Here is a 21,135-nt window from a genome sequence, read left to right as displayed (position 1 = left end):
CCCTCTCCTTTCCTCTTCTCGTGGGCGACCAGCCTTTCCAAATGGAAGGTAGGGACAATGCCCCTCTCTTCTCTTTGCCTCGTGTACAACGAGCCATTTGGAAATGGAAGGTAAGAACCCTGATCCTCTCCTCTCTTCTTTTCAAGTATGACGAGCTATTTGGAAAAAGAAAGGTAAGAACCTGGATCCTCTCTTCTTCTCAAGTACAACTAGCCGTTTGGTAATGAAAGGTAGGAAACACGCTCCTCTGTTCTCTTAAAGAACAATGAGCCCGTTGGAAGTGCAAGGTAAGAACCTTGCCCCTCTCTTCTTTTTGAGTACATATGGCCTTTTGGAAATGGAAGGTGAGAACCCTGCCACTTTCCTCTCTTCTCCTCATGTATGAAGAGCCATATGGAAATGCAAGGTAAGAACCTTGGCCCCCTGTTCAAGTACAACGTGCCTTTGGATAAGGTTGGTGTGAAACATGCCCCTCTCCTCTCTACTCCTCGAGTACGAAGAGCCCTTTGGAAATGGAAGGTAAGAAACATGCCCCACGCCTCTCTTCTCCTCATGTATGACAAGCCATTTGGAAAAGGAAGGCAAGAGCCTTGCCCCTCTTCTCTTCCAGCATGAGAACCATTCAAAAATGGAAGGTAAGAACCTTCCCCCTCTCCTCTCTTCTTCTCAAGTACAACCAACCATTTGGTAATAGAAGGTAAGAAATATGACCCTCTGTTCTCCCAAAAAATGATGAGCCATATGGGAATGGAAGGTAAGGTCCTTGTCCCTCTCCTCTCCTCAATTACAAAGAGATATATATGGTAAAGGAAGTTAAGGATCTTGCCCCTCTTCTCCTCATGTATGAAGAACCATTTGGACATGGATGTAGGAACCATTTCCCTCTCCTCTCTTTGCCTTGAGTACAACGAACCATTTGGAAAAGGAAGGTAGGAAACTCGCATCTCTTTTCATGTATGAAGAGCCATATGGAAATGGAAGGTAAGAACCTTTCCCCTCTCCTTGACTACAAATGGCCTTTTGGAAAGGGAAGGTAAGAACCCCGATGCTCTCCTCTCTTCTCCTCGAGTATGATGATCCATTTTGAAATAGAAGGTAAGATCCTTGTCCCACTCCTCTCTTCTCCTCGACTACAACGAGCCACTTGGAAAAGGAAGGTAAAAACCTTGCCCTTCTTCTCCTCATGTATGAAGAGCCTTATGGAAGTGCAAGGTAAGAACCTTGGCCCTCTATTCAAGTACAACGTGCCTTTGGATAAGGTTGGTGTGAAACATGCCCCTCTCCTCTTTACTCCTCGAGTACGAAGAGCCCTTTGGAAATGGAAGGTAAGAAACATGCCCCTCTCCTTGACTACAAATGGTCTTTTGGAAAGGCAAGGTAAGAACCCCGATGCTCTCCTCTCTTCTCCTCGAGTATTAAGAGCCATATCGAAATAGGACAAGGACAAGGATCTTACCTTCTTTCTTCTCCTCGAGTACAACGAGCCATTTGGAAAAGGAAAGTAAAAACCTTGCCCCTCTTCTCCTCATGTATGAAGAGCCATTTGGAAATGGAAGGTAAGAACCCTACTCCTCTCCTCTCTCCTCCTCGATTATGAAGAGCCATTTCAAAATGGAAGCTAAGAACCCTGCCCCTCTCTTCTCTTCTCCTCATGTATGAAAGGCCATTTGGAAATGGAAGGTGAGAACCTTGCCCATCTCCTCTCTTCTCCTCATGTATGAAGAGCCATATGGAAATGGAAGCTAAGAACCTTGCCCGTCTGCTCAAGCACCACGGGCCTTTGGAAGAAGAAGGCAAGATCCATGCCCTTCTGATCTCCTCTCTGCAATTATGAAGAGCCATTTAGAAAAGGATGGTAAGAACCTTGCCCCTCTCCTCTCCTTGAGTACAAATGGCATTTTGGAAATGGAAGGAGATAATGCTGCTCCTCTCCTCTCTTCTCCTCGAGTAGGACGAAGTATTTGGAAAAAGAAGGTCAGAAGCTTTCCCCTCTCCTTTCTTCTCCAGAAGTATGACAAGCCTTCTGGAAATGGAAGGTGAGAACCCTGTCCTTCTCCTCTCTTTTCCGCTAGTATGAAGAGCCATTTGGAAAAGGAAAGTAAGAACCATGCCTCTCTCTTCTCATTTTTTTTGTAGAACGACAAGTCATTTAGAAAAGGAAGGTGAAAACCACGCCCCTCTCTTCTTAGGTATGAAGAGTCATATGGAAATGGAAGGTAAGAACCCTTCCCGTCTCCTTGAGTCGAAATGGCCTTTTGGAAAGGGAAGGTAAGAACCCTGATTCTCTCCACTGTACTCCTCGAGTATGAAGACCCATATTGAAATAGAAGGTACGATCCTTGTCCCCTCCTCTCTTTTCCTCGAGTAAAATGAGCCGTTTAGAAATGGGAGGTAAGAACTTGCCGTTCTCCTCTGCTAGCCTACATATGGAAATGGAAGGTAGGAACCCTGCCCCTCTCCTTTCCTCTTCTCGTGGGCGACCAGCCATTTCCAAATGGAAGGTAGGGACAATGCCCCTCTCTTCTCTTAGCCTTGTGTACAACGAGCCTTTTGGAAATGGAAGGTAAGAACCCTGATCCTCTCCTCTCTTCTTTTCAAGTATGACGAGCTATTTGGAAAAAGAAAGGTAAGAACCTGGATCCTCTCTTCTTCTCAAGTACAACTAGCCGTTTGGTAATGAAAGGTAAGAAACACGCTCCTCTGTTCTCCTAAAGAACAAGGAGCCCTTTGGAAATGCAAGGTAAGAACCTTGCCCCTCTCTTCTTTTTGAGTACATATGGCCTTTTGGAAATGGAAGGTGAGAACCCTGCCACTTTCCTCTCTTCTCCTCATGTATGAAGAGCCATATGGAAATGCAAGGTAAGAACCTTGGCCCTCTGTTCAAGTACAACGTGCCTTTGGATAAGGTTGGTGTGAAACATGCCCCTCTCCTCTTTACTCCTCGAGTACGAAGAGCCCTTTGGAAATGGAAGGTAAGAAACATGCCCCACGCCTCTCTTCTCCTCATGTATGACAAGCCATTTGGAAAAGGAAGGCAAGAGCCTTGCTCCTCTTCTCTTTCAGCAAGAGAACCATTTCAAAATGGAAGCTGAGAACCCTGCCCCTCTCTTCTCTTCTCCTCATGTATGAAAGGCCATTTGGAAATGGAAGGTGAGAACCTTGCCCATCTCCTCTCTTCTCCTCATGTATGAAGAGCCATATGGAAATGGAAGCTAAGAACCTTGCCCGTCTGCTCAAGCACCACGGGCCTTTGGAAGAAGAAGGCAAGATCCATGCCCTTCTGATCTCCTCTCTGCAATTATGAAGAGCCATTTAGAAAAGGATGGTAAGAACCTTGCCCCTCTACTCTCCTTGAGTACAAATGGCATTTTGGTAATGGAAGGTGATAATGCTGCTCCTCTCCTCTCTTCTCCTCGAGTAGGACGAAGTATTTGGAAAAAGAAGGTCAGATGCTTTCCCCTCTCCTTTCTTCTCCAGAAGTATGACAAGCCTTCTGGAAATGGAAGGTGAGAACCCTGTCCTTCTCCTCTCTTTTCCGCTAGTATGAAGAGCCATTTGGAAAAGGAAAGTAAGAACCATGCCTCTCTCTTCTCATTTTTTTTGAAGAACGACAAGACATTTAGAAAAGGAAGGTGAAAACCACGCCCCTCTCTTCTCAGGTATGAAGAGTCATATGGAAATGGAAGGTAAGAACCCTTCCCGTCTCCTTGAGTAGAAATGGCCTTTTGGAAAGGGAAGGTAAGAACCCTGATTCTCTCCACTGTACTCCTCGAGTATGAAGACCCATATTGAAATAGAAGGTACGATCCTTGTCCCCTCCTCTCTTTTCCTCGAGTAAAATGAGCCGTTTAGAAATGGGAGGTAAGAACTTGCCGTTCTCCTCTGCTAGCCTACATATGGAAATGGAAGGTAGGAACCCTGCCCCTCTCCTTTCCTCTTCTCGTGGGCGACCAGCCATTTCCAAATGGAAGGTAGGGACAATGCCCCTCACTTCTCTTAGCCTTGTGTACAACGAGCCTTTTGGAAATGGAAGGTAAGAACCCTACTCCTCTCCTCTCTCCTCCTCGATTATGAAGAGCCATTTCAAAATGGAAGCTAAGAACCCTGCCCCTCTCTTCTCTTCTCCTCATGTATGAAAGGCCATTTGGAAATGGAAGGTGAGAACCTTGCCCATCTCCTCTCTTCTCCTCATGTATGGAGAGCCATATGGAAATGGAAGCTAAGAACCTTGCCCGTCTGCTCAAGCACCATGGGCCTTTGGAAGAAGAAGGCAAGATCCATGCCCTTCTGATCTCCTCTCTGCAATTATGAAGAGCCATTTAGAAAAGGATGGTAAGAACCTTGCCCCTCTCCTCTCCTTGAGTACAAATGGCATTTTGGAAATGGAAGGAGATAATGCTGCTCCTCTCCTCTCTTCTCCTCGAGTAGGACGAAGTATTTGGAAAAAGAAGGTCAGAAGCTTTCCCCTCTCCTTTCTTCTCCAGAAGTATGACAAGCCTTCTGGAAATGGAAGGTGAGAACCCTGTCCTTCTCCTCTCTTTTCCGCTAGTATGAAGAGCCATTTGGAAAAGGAAAGTAAGAACCATGCCTCTCTCTTCTCATTTTTTTTGTAGAACGACAAGTCATTTAGAAAAGGAAGGTGAAAACCACGCCCCTCTCTTCTTAGGTATGAAGAGTCATATGGAAATGGAAGGTAAGAACCTTTCCCGTCTCCTTGAGTAGAAATGGCCTTTTGGAAAGGGAAGGTAAGAACCCTGATTCTCTCCACTGTACTCCTCGAGTATGAAGACCCATATTGAAATAGAAGGTACGATCCTTGTCCCCTCCTCTCTTTTCCTCGAGTAAAACGAGCCGTTTAGAAATGGGAGGTAAGAACTTGCCGTTCTCCTCTGCTAGCCTACATATGGAAATGGAAGGTAGGAACCCTGCCCCTCTCCTTTCCTCTTCTCGTGGGTGCCCAGCCTTTTCCAAATGGAAGGTAGGGACAATGCCCCTCACTTCTCTTAGCCTTGTGTACAACGAGCCTTTTGGAAATGGAAGGTAAGAACCCTGATCCTCTCCTCTCTTCTTTTCAAGTATGACGAGCTATTTGGAAAAAGAAAGGTAAGAACCTGGATCCTCTCTTCTTCTCAAGTACAACTAGCCGTTTGGTAATGAAAGGTAAGAAACACGCTCCTCTGTTCTCCTAAAGAACAAGGAGCCCTTTGGAAATGCAAGGTAAGAACCTTGCCCCTCTCTTCTTTTTGAGTACATATGGCCTTTTGGAAATGGAAGGTGAGAACCCTGCCACTTTCCTCTCTTCTCCTCATGTATGAAGAGCCATATGGAAATGCAAGGTAAGAACCTTGGCCCTCTGTTCAGTACAACGTGCCTTTGGATAAGGTTGGTGTGAAACATGCCCTCTCCTCTTTACTCCTCGAGTACGAAGAGCCCTTTGGAAATGGAAGGTAAGAACATGCCCCACGCCTCTCTTCTCCTCATGTATGAAAGCCATTTGGAAAGGAAGGTAAGACCCTGCTCCTCTTCTCTTTCGAAGAGAGCCATTCAAAATGGAAGCTAAACCCTGCCCCTCTCTTCTCTTCTCCTCATGTATGAAAGGCCATTTGGAAATGGAAGGTGAGAACCTTGCCCATCTCCTCTCTTCTCCTCATGTATGAAGAGCCATATGGAAATGGAAGCTAAGAACCTTGCCCGTCTGCTCAGACCACGGGCCTTTGGAAGAAGAAGGCAAGATCCATGCCCCACGACTCTCTTCTCCTGCATGTATGACAGAGCCATTTGGAAAAGGATGGCAAGAGCCTTGCCCCTCTTCTCTTCCAGCATGAGAACCATTCAAAATGGAAGGTAGAACCTTCCCCCTCTCCTCTCTTCTTCTCAGTACAACCAACCATTTGGTAATAGAAGGTAGAAATATGACCCTCTGTTCTCCCAAAAATGATGAGCCATATGGGAATGGAAGGTAGGTCCTTGTCCCTCTCCTCTCCTCAATTACAAGAGATATATATGGTAAAGGAAGTTAAGGATCTTGCCCCTCTCTCCTCTGTATGAAGAACCTTTGGACATGGATGTAGGAACCATTTCCCTCTCCTCTCTTTGCCTTGAGTACAACGAACCATTTGGAAAGGAAGGTAGGAAACTCGCATCTCTTTTCATGTATGAAGAGCCATATGGAAATGGAAGGTAAGAACCTTTCCCCTCTCCTTGACTACAAATGGCCTTTTGGAAAGGAAGGTAAGAACCCCGATGCTCTCCTCTCTTCTCCTCGAGTATGATGATCCATTTGAAATAGAAGGTAAGATCCTTGTCCCACTCCTCTCTTCTCCTCGACTACAACGAGCCACTTGGAAATGGAAGGTAAAAACCTTGCCCTTCTTCTCCTCATGTATGAAGAGCCTATGGAAGTGCAAGGTAAGAACCTTGGCCCTCTATTCAAGTACAACGTGCCTTTGGATAAGGTTGGTGTGAAACTGCCCTCTCCTCTTTACTCCTCGAGTACGAAGAGCCCTTTGGAAATGGAAGGTAAGAAACATGCCCCTCTCCTTGACTACAAATGGTCTTTTGGAAAGGCAAGGTAAGAACCCCGATGCTCTCCTCTCTTCTCCTCGAGTATTAAGAGCCATATCGAAATAGGACAAGGACAAGGATCTTACCTTCTTTCTTCTCCTCGAGTACAACGAGCCATTTGGAAAGGAAGGTAAAAAACCTTGCCCCTCTTCTCCTCATGTATGAAGAGCCATTTGGAAATGGAAGGTAAGAACCCTACTCCTCTCCTCTCTCTCCTCGATTATGAAGAGCCATTTCAAAATGGAAGCTAAGAACCCTGCCCCTCTCTTCTCTTCTCCTCATGTATGAAAGGCCATTTGGAAATGGAAGGTGAGAACCTTGCCCATCTCCTCTCTTCTCCTCATGTATGAAGAGCCATATGGAAATGGAAGCTAAGAACCTTGCCCGTCTGCTCAAGCACCACGGGCCTTTGGAAGAAGAAGGCAAGATCCATGCCCTTCTGATCTCCTCTCTGCAATTATGAAGAGCCATTTAGAAAAGGATGGTAAGAACCTTGCCCCTCTCCTCTCCTTGAGTACAAATGGCATTTTGGAAATGGAAGGTCTGAACCCTGCATTCTCTCCTGTCTGCTCCTCGAGTCTGAAGACCTATATTGAAATAGAAGGTAAGATCCTTGTCCCTCTCCTCTCTTTGAGTGCATATGGCCTTTTGGAAATGGAAGATGAGAACCCTGCCCCTTTCCTCTCTTCTTCTCATGTAGGGGGAACCATATAGAAATGGAAGGTAAGAACCTTTCCCCTCTCCTTGAGCAGAAATGGCGTTTTGGAAGTGGAAGCTAAGAACACTGATCCTCTCCTCTCTTCTTTCCAAGTATGACGAGCTTTTTTGGAAAAAGAAAGGTAAGAACCTGGATCCTCTCTTCTTCTCAAGTACAACTAGCCGTTTGGTAATGGAAGGTAAGAAACACGCCTCCTCTGTTCTCCTTAAGAACAATGAGCCATTTGGAAATGGAATGTAAGTACCTTGCCCCTCTCCTCTCTTTGAGTGCATATGGCCTTTGGAAATGGAAGGTGAGAACCCTGATTCTCTCCTCTCACTCCTTGAGTATGAAGATCCTTATTGAAATAGAAGGTAAGATCCTTGTCCCCTCCTCTCTTCTCCTCAAGTACAACGTGCCATTTGGAAAAGGAAGGTGAGAACCTTATGCCTTTTCTCTTTGAGTATGGGAACCACTAAAAAACTGCAAGGTAAGAGCCTCCCCCTTCCCTCCCCCTCTCTTCTCTTATTCTCAGTATGACTCGCAATTTCGTAATGCAAGGTGAGAACCACAACCCCTCTCTTCTCCTAAAGAAGGACGAGCCTTTGGAAATGGAAGTTAAGAACCTTGCCTCTCTCCACTCTTCTCCTCTCAAGTACAATGAGATAGTATTATAAAGGAAGGTAAGGAGCTGGTCCCCTGCTCAAGTACCACGCGCTATTGGAACAGGGAGGTAAGAACCCTGCCTCTCTACATTCCGCTTTTCAAGTATGGCGAGCCATTTGGAAAAGGGTGGTAAGAACCTTGTCCCTCTTCTATCCCTGAGTACAACGAGCCATTTGGAGATGGTAGGTAAGAACCATGCCCCTCTCCTCACTACTCGTTGAGTATTAAGAGCCATTTGGAAAAGGAAGTTATGAATCTTTCCCCACTCCTCTCTTCTCCTGAAGTATGACAAGCCTTCTTCAAATGGAAGGTGAGAACCCTGTCCCCTTCCTCTCTTCTCCTCATGTATGAAGAGCCATATTGAAATGGACGGTAAGAACCTTGCCCCACTGCTCAATACAACGTGCCTTTTGGGAAGGGAAGGTAAAACATGATCCTCTCCTCTCTACTCCTCGAGTATGAAGACCCATATAGAAATAGAAGGTAAGATCCTTCTCCCTCTCCTCTCTTTTTCCTGAGAACAACGAGCCATTAGGAAAAGGAAGGTAAGAACCTTTCCCCTTTCCTCTCTTGTCCTCATGTATGATGAGCCATATGGAAATAGAAGGTAAGAACCTTGCCCCACTGCTAGAATACAAATGGCCTTTAGGAAAGGGAAGGTAAGAACCCTGATTCTCTCCTCTCTGCTCCTCGAGTATGAAGAGCCATATCGAAATAAAAGGTAAGATCCCTCTCCTCTCTTCTCCTCGAGTACGACGAGCCTTTTGGAAAAGGAAGGTAAGAACGGCGCCTCTCTTCTCTAGTTTGAAGAGACATTAGGAAATGGAATGTAAGAACCATGCCCTTCTCTTCTCCTCGAGTACAACCAGCCATTTTTTTTTTCCTTCCATTTCATTTCCTTTGATGGTATATCCCTTTCAGAGTGCTCCTTAGTCCTTCTTATTTGTTTTGACGTTCAGCAGGGATCAATTTTTTCCAACCTAGACGTATGTCGCGCAAGTGCCTGCACTGGACGGTGCGGGGGGTCGCGGTTCCCGGTGGTATGGGAGTCCCGCACGGGTCCTTGTCCTGGGCAGTCGGGCGGATCCAACTCCCCGGGAGAGCTGTCTCCTCAACTGCTCTGCAGGTGGTCCAGGCCCCGGCTAACTCTGGCACACCAGTTGAAGAAGGAGGGCTCCACACGAGCAGTCACTTTCCAAAGCAGGTTTATTCGAGGGAGGTGAAGGAAGGAGAAGGCGAGAAGGGGCGGAGAGAAGCGGGACGACAACCTGCCTGAAGGGTTGGCTGGCTGTAGGAGCCCCGAGAGGGGCGGGAACAAGGCTTAAGAGGGACCGGCGGAGAGGAGGGGTCAGGGTGCAGCGGTCCAATAGGGAGAGGGACCAGGGGAGGAACAAATGTGGGGTGATTAGGGGAGAGCAAATGGGGAGAAGGGAGAAGGGTGGAGCTGGCGCGCAGGCCAGTGGGGGAGAGGGGATAACAGAGCTTTCTAGAACTTGGGGAGGGAGCCCTGGAAGACAGGCATCTATAGGGGAGTGCCCTCCCATGGCATCTCCTCCCTGCAGTCCCCAGGGTCTCCTCCCACAGGACGGCATGCCATGCCTTTTGATGGCTGTTCTTTGGCTGAGATTTTTTTTTTTTTATTTTCTAATGTATCCATGCCATGTCTCTCATATCTTGTGCTCCAAGTTGTGTCTGCCTCCTTGATTTTCTCCCCTGCTTTTGCAACAGCTGTGAGCTTAGTTCTGGCCCGTTTTGCTCCTTTTCACTGCACATCATTTCCGCCCAGACCACTTTCTTGAAGTCAAAAACTTTCACAATTTTTTTTTTTCCTTCCATTTCATTTCTTTTTTTGTTATCTCCCTTTCAGAGTGCTCCTTAGTCCTTCTTATTTGTTTTGACCTTCAGCGGGGATCAATTTTTGCAAGCCTAGGGGTATGTCGTGCAGGTCCCTGCGCTGGATGGCATGCCATGCCTTTTGATGGCTTTGACTTTGGCCGAGATTTTTTTTTTAATATTTTTTTATGTATTCACGCCACGTCCCTCATATCTTGCACTCCAAGTTGTGTCTGCCTCCTTGGTTTTTCTCCTCATTTCACAAGAGCTGTGAGGTTTTTTTTTGGCCTCTTTTGGTCCTTTTCACTGCGCCTCATTTCCGCCCAGACCACATTCTCGTAGTCACAAAATTTTCCAATTTTTTGTTTTTTCCCCCTTCTATTTCATTTCCTTTGATGGTATCTCCCTTTCAGAGTGCTCCTCAGTCCTTCTTATTTGTTTTGACCTTCAGCGGGGATCAATTTTTGCAAGCCTTGGGTTATGTGGCGCGTGTCCCTGTAGATGATGGCATGTCATGCCTTTTTGTTGTTTTGAATTTTTCCTTTTTTTTTTAATTTTACATTGCCTTGCCAAGTCCCTCATATCTTCCCCTCCAAGCTCTGTCTGCCTTCTTGTTTTCTTCCCCAGCTTTTCCAACAGCTGTGAGGTTAGTTTTAGCCTCTTTTCTTCCTCCCCACTGCACCTCATTTCTGCCCAGACTTCTTTCGTGTAGTCACTCAATCTCATGATTTTCTGGTTTTTGTTTTTTTTTTTTTTTAAATTGCATTTCTTTTGATCATATCTCCTTTCCAGAGTCGTAGCCTTTCTTTTCATGGTCGCAAGATTTTATTTCCTGTCCCTGAAGGATATTTCATTTCCTGTTCGGGATGGGAAACGAAATCTTGCGATTTCAATGGGGATCAATTGGTCAAGCTTTGGTGCAAGTCCCTGTACTTGGGAGCATTCCATGCCTTTTGATAGCTATTGAATTTGGCCAAGATTTTTTTTCTTCATGTGCTGGTTTAGGATAGGAATGGGCCATTTTTTTTACATTTAGTATCTCTTGTAAACTTGAATCCTAGGGGGAGCTGCATAAAATGAAATGTATCAGAATATGGTTGTCTTTAAAACATCTTGTCAGGATAGCTAAGCTGATGTTTTCATCACATTCAATCGAGTACACAGGCAATATAATATTTGCTTACTGCTTCCTTTCACACAGAAAACACACAATTTCATTTTATTTACTTTCTTAAGCCATCTCATCTCTCCATACATAGCTTGAATCAGTAAAAAATGCCAAAACATGCTTGGCTATTGATAACCTTTCATCTTGTATTTTTACCTTTACTGTTTCTCAAGGGTTTAATATGCATTAACTTGATTATTACTAAGAGTAGAATAGTTCAAGGTCTTTGAGATGGGATAACTGTGAAAACACATTTTTGGTAAGATAACATGAAAACACCAAATGTCTTAAAAATATGTTTGGAAGGGCAAATAAACAATTTATTCAGCAGGTAAATATTGACAATATGAGCATTAACTCCCGAACATGGCCTTTCTGCACCTTCCTAGCTGCTGCTGGAAGGAAAATCAGATGAATAGCACATGATGTGAATTCATGGGGATGAGAACATGAACACTGAGTGCATATAACGTAGTAATCTCAAGGAAGAAACTTATGTCCCTTCTTTTTTTCCTTGTAAATGTATAGAGCAGAGACATAGATTCACTTCATCTCACTTTAAAGGAGAGAGTAGGATGCAAATACAATTTCTTCCTGTTATTCACACAATTCCCCACATCTAGCTTACACTTAGATTTTATTTTTTAGTGCCAAATTTATCCTGACAGCATATTTCAAAAGCATGCATTCTTTTCAGTTTTTCCAAGTGAAAGACGTAGTTTTAATAGGGTCTGGAGTAAAGTATCATCATGGTTTTAAAATATAAAAGTTCAAGTGACTTCAAAACTTTTCTGAAATATATGTTTATGTTTGCTACACCCCCTACAGGAAATGTAATTTATCTTATGACTTGTGCTATACTTTGCTTTACTAGTGACAATGCTGTTAATACTGCTGCTAACCATTAGATATTCTGTTTAAAAATATATGACTAAAGTTTCAATCAAAATGAAGATTAATCATCAGAAAGAGAAACCAGTTAATTCAACTTTATTTTAAATTGATTATGACATAATCAAATACCATTTCGTTCTGATACACCTAGAAAAGCACATTATTTAACCCCTAATTTTATATTCCCTAATTGTCTGTTTATATTAAAGTGAATGATGGATTTCGAGTCTAATTATCATAAGTTCCATAAGACAGCATACATATGCTGTTCATACAGAGAGAGCTTTGAGAGGTAAATTTCTTCTGCTCCTACCACTAATTCTGAGAGAAATGTTTTCTTGTTAGATTGTTTAAGGCAGTGAACTATTTTCTTCCTAATAACACTGGAAATGGAAAAGGAAGTTCTGGGGAAGGCAAAAGGCAAAGTACAGTAGGTAGAGGTGTTGAAGGTTCACTCAATCTCATTTGCATTTGCAGTCACACTATGGGCAAAGGACATAAAAGTTATATTTACTTGTACAAGGATGAAGGATTTTCTATGGAATTAATGTGATTTTTTTTTTCCCTACCTTGTAAAAACACATCCCAGAATAGACTGTAAAAGAACAAATACAGGACTAAAAATGGAGGTAATGTTAAATATTAAGAAACCTATATGTATATACATATCTCTGTTCTAAAATCACAGTGATAGACTAGACTGTTTTGGGTTATGGGTTTTGCTCCTTGCTTTCTATATTCATTGCAAAAAAAAAAAAAAGAACAAAGGTTTGTAATGTTGAGACTCTTAACCCACTGTACCACAAACAGGAAATCAGATGTTTTTGGCAACAGAAAAAGTGAGAGCCAGTGATAAAGGGAAATATTAATTATCCAATACCTATTAGAAAGGAACACAGACACAATGTCTTACACAAGTTAGAGAATACAATGGGAAAAATTTGAAAGAGGAGGTAGTTTAGAAAACAACTCTCTCCAGCCTCAATTGCAACTGACAGTAGGCATCTGACAGAGGATTAGAAGGTGTAAGCTATTAGTCATGGTCACAGGAGTTTTAGCTTCAAAATTATAAAGAAAAATAAAGGAAGAAAGGCCCTGAAATAACAAGGTAATTTTAAATTTTTTTGGTTGGTTGGTTCTTTTCAGAATTTCCATCCATTTTGGGATCAGATGTATGGCATAGCAAAATTTGACTAACCATCAAAAAATACCCTACCAAATAAGTCACAGTTGAGAATACAGGAAAATTCCTAGAAATGGAGAAACAGCCTAAAATATTATCATTGAAGGTATTTAAATATATTTGGTACAATTAGAAGGGCCTTGTTCATTTAATAAAATGACCAAAATAGTATCAGAATCCAAGAATACCTTTGAGATTTTGTAGAAGAGAGAAGCCTCATGGGACTGAGGAAGGGCAAGCCATTACATTCCACTAGGAAAGGCAAGACTTGAGAAACCACTGACCAGTCACAGTACTTCCCATATCTGCAAAGATACTGGGAGAAGTTATTTGTTGTGGTGCGCGGTCGGTTTCTAGTTATGTTATCTCCCCTGTTTTGTATTGTCCCCCCCGTTTTGTGATGCTTCCCCCAGTTACACCCCTATACCCAGTTCGATGGTTCAGTCCTGGTTCCCCCTTTCCCTCAAATGGTGTCCTCCCTGTCTGGGCTCACTGCCAAGCCCCTTGTCCCCACCCCTGTTCCCCTAGCAATTGCCCCTTTTCCTTACATTTTCCCCTCCTCCAGAGCCCTGTTCATCTTCTGAAACCCCCCCATCCTTCCAGAAACTTCTCCCTTCCTCAGGGGGTGATTGGGCCGATGCTCCGAGCCCCTCCCTGACCTTCATATCATTAGTTCTTGTTCATGTCTGTTATGTTGAATTCCCCTCCTCAGTTTCCCCCGATTGGTTCTTGTACACCCCTTTATATACTGCTGCTCCCCTTTTGTCCCTGCCTTTTCCCGCCTGGACTCCGTGGAGACAATGATACATTAAAATCACTGGATTACACCAGGCGTGTTAAGACCCTCTTTTCTCTCTGGCTTCTCCGCCTTGCCGCTCCTCTCGTTACTGTTGCTGCTTCTGCCGAAGGCAGGCGCAGCCCAGATGTCCCTGACGGATCCGGGTAGTGCCCCTCGCTGCTAGCTGCTGCTGTGCTCCAAGCTAGCCACGGCCGCCTTCCCCCCCACCCCCGCTCGGAGGGGAGTGAAGTGCATTCGACGCAGCAGCGCGGCAGTTATTAAACAGCCAATTTATAACCACTCTACAGGAAAATAAAAAGGTGATGAAAAACAGCCAACACAGCTCTCTCAAGAGAAAATCATGTCAAAACAATTTAATTTCCTTCTTTGACACAGTAACTTTCAGTATAATGGATAAGAAGGAAGTAGAAGATGAGATCGGTTTGCTTTAATAAAGCTTTTTACGCAGTGCCACATGAGACCTTGTAGGGAAGCCAGAAAAATACAGCCCTTTAGGCCCAGCCTAAACAAAAGTTTTAAATAATATTGAAGATGTGCAATACATGCTGACATAAGGGATGAAAGTACTGCATAATACAGTATAAAAGCAAAAATTTGGCCTTGGCCTTCGTCAGCTCAACCACTAAAACATTTTCTGTTTATGTCCTCTGATTTCAGTGAAGGTGTTTGTTTATTGCAAGTTTTGAGCTTAGGCTGGACTGAATCTGTGGTGAAAAAAATGCATTTTACTTGTATATACAAGGAGGCTGAGACTAATTTTTTGAAGTAACATAAAAATAATACTTAATTTTTTTGTATTAATTGTTGAGCAAAATGACTCACTCATAACTTCAGCCAAAATTGCCAACAGAATTTGTTCAGAATAAGGTAAAATCTAGTCTGAATTTGTTATGTCACTAACGGCATCCTTAAAGTCACAATTTGAAGGGCCCCATGTGACATGGTAACAGGTTACTGTGATCACCCCAGTGGTCAACTATCAATGTAACTTCAGAATGATAATCAGAATGGGAAGATTCTTACACTGGCACATGTAATATACAGATCTGTAAGAATATCAGAAAACTCTACAACACCGGCTACCACCGGACAATTTATTGCCATATGACTTTAAAGGTTTTAAAATTATTTTATGGCAGGAGAATAATTAATGTAAGCAGTGATCTGACATGTATGTTGCAATAGCCTTCTGGCTTATAGTGTAAATTATTATTACAGCAACTGATAATAACAATTTTGATCAACAATCATAGGGGGCAGAACTTAACAAACCATAGCCTATTCCAAAAAACAGGCCAACAAATCTCCCTGATAAGTTGATAGTTACAAGTACATAAGTCAAATATAATTAATTTAAGAAGAAAGCAAAGACAATAGTATTCTCCTGAACGGGCTAAGAACCAAAGTTTATTGTCATGAATAGAAGACAGCCAGACAGTAGGAGAAAGAAATCAGAACATGTGAAGAGTTACAAATATCAGACATTGCAGAATGTGATATTCTCTCCTTATCAATGAAATTCTGAAACCTAAAACTTCACATAGGTAAGACACTGGTTTTACTGACATCTAGCAACATTGCAGTTCTAGCCAACCCCCTGGCTTTTTATAATTTGAGATTATTTCAAATTAGAAAACCAATATATAACAAAATATATAAAGTTTGCTGTTAATACAAAGCATAAGTGTTTGAAAGGGAAATAACTTCATTAAAATATGGTTAGGAAAAGAGAACTCTTAACCATACAAACAGTATGTATGCTTATTTGTATATATGTATACCTATGATCTACCTAAACAACCTGGATCCAGGACTTGAAAGTATACTAAGTAAATTTGCATATGATATAAAATTCGGAGGAGCTGTTGACTCCTTTCAAGGCGAGGGGCTCTGCAGAGACACCTCAGTAAATTAGAGACAAAGGCAATCACCAACCATATGAGGTTTAAGAAGGGAAAGTGCAGGATTCTGCACCTGAGATGAGACAATTCCGGATGTACCGATTGACTGGGGAATGAGAGGCTGGAAAGCAGTGCCATGGAAAGGGATCTGGGGGTCAAGTGTTCAACTTGCCATCTGGTCCATGGCAAGTTGAACATGAGCCAGCAAGTTGAACCCTCCTGGCAGCCAGGAGGGCAAAGTACATCCTGGGGGGCATCAGGCACAGCATCACCAGGCAAGGGAGGGGATTGTCCTGCTCTGCACTGGGGTGGCCTCAGCTCAAGTCCTGGGGGTAGTTTTGGGTGCGGCAATGTAAAAAAAAAAAAACCCCATTAATTAAGCTCTTAGAGAGTGGCCAAAGGAGGTCAGTGGGGATGGGGGGATGGTGAAGGGGCTGGAGGGGAGTCTGTATGGGGAGGAGCTGAGGTGACTTGGTCTATTCTGCCTGAAGAAGAGGAGACTGAGGAGAGACCTCATTGCAGTCAACAATTTTCTTACAAGAGGAAGAGGAGGGGCGGGCACTGATCTTTTCTCTTTGTGGTGACCAATGCCAAGACCCAAGGGAATGGCCTGAAGTTGTGTCAGGAGAGGGTTAGGTTGGATTTTAGAAAAAAAATTCTTCACCCAGAGGGTGGTTGGGCACTGGAATAGGGTCCCCAGGGAAGTGGTCACAGCACTAAGCCTGGTAGAGTTCAAGACTCAAGCATTTAAACAATGGTTTCAGGCACGTGGTGTGATTCTTGGGGTGCCTTGTACAGGGCCAGGAGTTGGACTTTGAGAATCCTAGTGAGTCCCTTCCAACTTAGAATGTCCTGTTATAATGTGATTCTGTGATATGTGTATGTACATGTACACATGTACATATAAATATTAAATAAATATATGCATATGTACACAGACTTCTGCACATGTATAGCCCTCACAATACTACATTTTAGACTAACTTGAATAACTTGGGCTGCCAAAGAAAGGACAGCACTGGAATTGAGCCTTGAAAAAATAACACTAAGGTGGTTTAAACACTGTTTAAGAAATTTTAAAATTTTATAAGCAAATTCATAAGCTTTTAAGCTTTTATAAGAAAATTTTGAAGTTAAATTCTGTAGATAACCTTTTTTTAGTAGATGTACTTGACTGATTGTTATAGCTTATAGAACTTCACAAGGTGTAAGGAAAAGTACTGGAGAAGGTGTGGAAGGGAAATATCAGAGGGTATCAGTTAATCACATGCATACAGTAAACTAGTAAAAGATGTGCAAAAAGATATAGGATAAGGGCTATGCCTTTACAAGCACTGAAGAAAAAAATAGAATCACTCATGATGTCCATTCCCTTGAATAAAGCACAGCCACTCAACATCTATCTGTTCTCTAAAGTGATGCTGTTCTCCATTATTTTTCAGTGCAATAAAAGAAGTTCAACAGCCTAGATAAAATCACTATAAGATGAGTGCACAACAGGACTTATTAGCTAACACATACCTAAAATGCACTCAGGCTGCGTGAGCATATGATGTGAGATCCTTGCAAAGGCTTGAGATGAACCGAGTTCAGATCACTGTTTTCATGAATGATTCAGACAACAGAGTGTGAAATGTTCTTTGACAATTTCCAGATATCACCAAAACACACAAAGGAAGAGTAAACACTTTCAGCAACAGATCTGAATCAGCTGGTTAAAATCACTGTTGACTCCAATTTACTAAGATCAAGTTAACGAAAAAGAAAAGCAATATAACATAAATCAGAAGGTTAATTAAAATTAAGAGATACAAAAATAGAAAATATCTGAATATCTGTCTATAGATTTAAAGGACTGTAAATCACATCAGTGATACAATTTTATAATAAAGGAAAGAAAAAGAAAAAGGCAAATATAAAGCTGACTTATAGGATGTAATTCACCTTACAATTAATGAAATTATTCCCTTCTTGTTGGTTTTGCTAACACCCCATTCTCTTGAGTATATAGCAGTACTTTTTTGAAAAACACATAAAAGAATAGCTGAGGAGACAAAAAACACAGGAGAATGACAAAATAGAAATGGCTGTGAGATACAGAAGATAACTGGTTTTGTTTTTCTTAGAAAAAAATTTAAAAATAGAAGAATTAAGGTATACATATCTTTCAAAAAATGCTTAGATGATTGTAACAAAACTGCTCTGAGTCAATTAGAGCTTTGAAGTATAGCTGTCTAGATTTTTTTCCTTAGTCCAATTTTTCAAGTGAGCCAACAGTGAAGAGAATGTGTTCCATTGACTGTTGGAAAGAAATAGTTGGGACTGGTCCTCACCATATCACAAGAATATGAAAAAGAATTTTGCAGAATCTTCAACAAGAAAGAAGCATTAGGAAGTTGATACTGAAGAGACGGGCATCAGAATAGACTTGGATGGTAAAACTTCAGAGACATGGAAGCAGTGTGTTGTTTCAGACTTCAGTTCTACATGTCTGTGGTTTTTAAAGGCTATAACTAAGTAGCAGATCTAATTTTCATCATAATTTATTAATAGTCAAAACACTCAGAAGAATACAATTGACGGATTTCTAGCACACGGAATAAGATTTTTGAGGCAACAATTAAGATGCTGTAAAAGACTGATAACGAGAGAGAGGCTTCACAACGTGCTTTGTCATGTCTGCTTGTCATAATCTCTCTTGAATTCCTGAAAACTACGTGCAAGATTGACTGTGAGTAGCCTGCCTTGAGGCCCATAAAAAAGAAAGAGAAACTGGTGCAAAACGTGGAGGGGAAAGTGAGGGGCAGAATCCCCAACCTTTGCCTTCCCTCCTTCCCCCCACTATCACCTGCTGTGAGACACCCTGAGGCCCCTGGGAGCCAACACCACCCAGGTGGGGAGAACCCCCTGATCCTGCAGCCCTGGACCGGAGTCACAGTGAGCTGTGGAACCCCCACCCTGCTCCTGCATCCCACTATGAGAGCACCACTAGCAGATTGAGGTTCGGCTGCAGCCATCAGGGCTGCACCTGCATCCCTGGGGATGGGCTGCCACATCCCAGCCAAACTGCTCCTGAGATCAGAGGAGGCAGGTGAGATGCTTCAAGCTGCAAAAAAGAGAAAAAGGCAAAAACTGCTTCTCTCCCCCCTCCCCTGTCTCAGTAGGAACAAAGGCAGCACAGAGTGGTGGTGAGCTATCCTGTGCTTTTTAAAGTAATCTTAGCTTTTTCTAACTTTTCTCTACTTCTTTCTTTCTCTTTGCCTCTTTTACTATTAAATAAAAATATATGGGGTTTTTGGCATCAACATTTAATATTGTTTGGTTTTTATCTCATTTTTGGGGGGGTAGTATTTAGAACCTTCAAAGTTCTTTCCATTTTATTTACAGACAGGTCTCTGTGATTAAACTAGTTTGTAACAGATGCCATGTACTTTAACTGTGCTCAAAACAATTCCTGTGCAGAACAAACTTGTGTCAATAGGTTTAAGTAAAAAAGTCTACAATTCTCTTCATGCATTATTATTTTTCATACACCTGTGCTTGTGTGAAAGACTGTGTATGGCGCAAACATGTTCTGCAGAGAACTGTAAAACCTGCTATGAGGGAAGTTTGAATGGGAATGCATAGGCTTTTAAGTATTTTTTCTTCTGTTGTGAAGACACAACAGAAGAAAAAATTGGCATGTATTTAGACTCAGGATATGCCTGACCACAACAGGCTGGTGAGCACTGAAGCAGGTATGTTTGCAACAAGAATACAGTACAGATGACTTTTCCGTAGAAGATCTACACTATTACAGATGGATGGAAATCTTGCAAGTGTGATTACTCTTCTTGTCATTTCAACTGAAAAATAACTGCATGGAATGGAAAATAAGGCAATGGGCACCAACCTTGCTTTAATATTTATAGGAAGTGAAGTGGGGGATATAAGACCTTGGGGATGAAATATCAGGCCATACAAAGTGTTGACTCATAAGAAATAGACAATATTTTAGCCAAAAATCAGGTCATTGTTACCAATGAGTCAAGACGAGTCAAGAAGAAATTAAGAGATGACTCAATAGCTGGAAAACCTATCTTCCACATCACCACAAGTAATAGTAATCTAACTGATTGAATATACACCTCTTGGTACTAGTATAAAAGAATGAATAAGTAGAACACATGAGGAAATAGGTGTGAATGACTGAAAACATTTTTCTTTAAATCAAAATATCTGTTCCAAAAGTTCTTGCTCTGAGTTTTCTTACATTTAATTCTTACATGACTTCTGGAACTCTAATTCAGGATAAAGTCAGAATGAATCATAGAATAATAACCTGTGTTGGAAGGGACCGTCTACTTCCAAACCTCCTGAGCTGCATGCAGTACTTGAGGTGGGGTCTCTCCACAGCAGAGGGGCAGAATCCCCTCCCTTGCTCTGCTGGCCACACTGCTTTGGATGCAGCCCAGGACTTGCTTGGTTTCTGAGCTGCAAGTGCACATGGCTGGGTCATGTCCAATCTCTTGTTCCCCAGCAGCCCCAAGTCCTTCTCAGCAGGGCTGTTCTCCATCTGTTCATCCCCAAGCCCACGTTAATACTGGGGGTTGTCTTGACTCAGGTACAGTGCCTTGCACTTAAACTTGTTAGATTTTATGAGGTTTCCATGAGCACACTTTCAAGTTCACCAAGGTCCCTCTGGATAGCAGGAATGTCAACAGCACCACTCAGCTTGGTGTCATCTGCAAATTTGCTGAGAGTTCACTTGATCCCATTTCTATTTCATTGGTGAAGACATTAATGAATACTGGTTCTAACACAGATCCCTGAGGAGCACCACTTGTCACAGGTCATAGAGCCATTGACGACTACCTTCTGGATGTAACCATCCAACCAAGTCCTTATCCACCAAACAGTCCACCCATCAAATCCATCTCTCTCCAATTTACAGAGAAAGATGTGGGGACCATGCCAAAGTCCTTACAGAAATCCAGACAGCTGAAATCTCCATCATAGGAGACCACTACTTTGGTCAGTCAAGATTTGCCCTTGGTGAAGCCATGCTGGCTGTCTTGAATCACCTTCCTGTCCTGCACGTGCCTTAGGATAGCATCTGTTCCATTATATTGCCAGGCAAAGAAGCAAAACTGACAGGTTGGTAGCTCCCTTCCTTCTACCCTTTTAAAAGATGAGTGCAATGTTTCCCTTTTTCCAGTCACCTGAGACTTTACCTGACTGCCACAACTTTTCAAAAACCATGGACAGTGGCTTGACAGGTTCATCAGCTAGTTCCTTCAGGACTCTGGGATGCACCTGATTTAGGTCCCACAGAGGTATGTGCAATCAGATTCTCCCAGTCATGAAACTGATATTCACTTATAGTGGGAAGCATTAAGTGGGATGCTCCCCTGTCCTTGTCTCATGTCCACTCACTCAATGGGTATGGAA

Source organism: Serinus canaria, chromosome 2, assembly GCF_022539315.1.
Source record: "Serinus canaria isolate serCan28SL12 chromosome 2, serCan2020, whole genome shotgun sequence".
NCBI classification, from domain to species: Eukaryota; Metazoa; Chordata; class Aves; order Passeriformes; family Fringillidae; genus Serinus; species Serinus canaria.
This window is presented reverse-complemented; position numbering follows the sequence as displayed.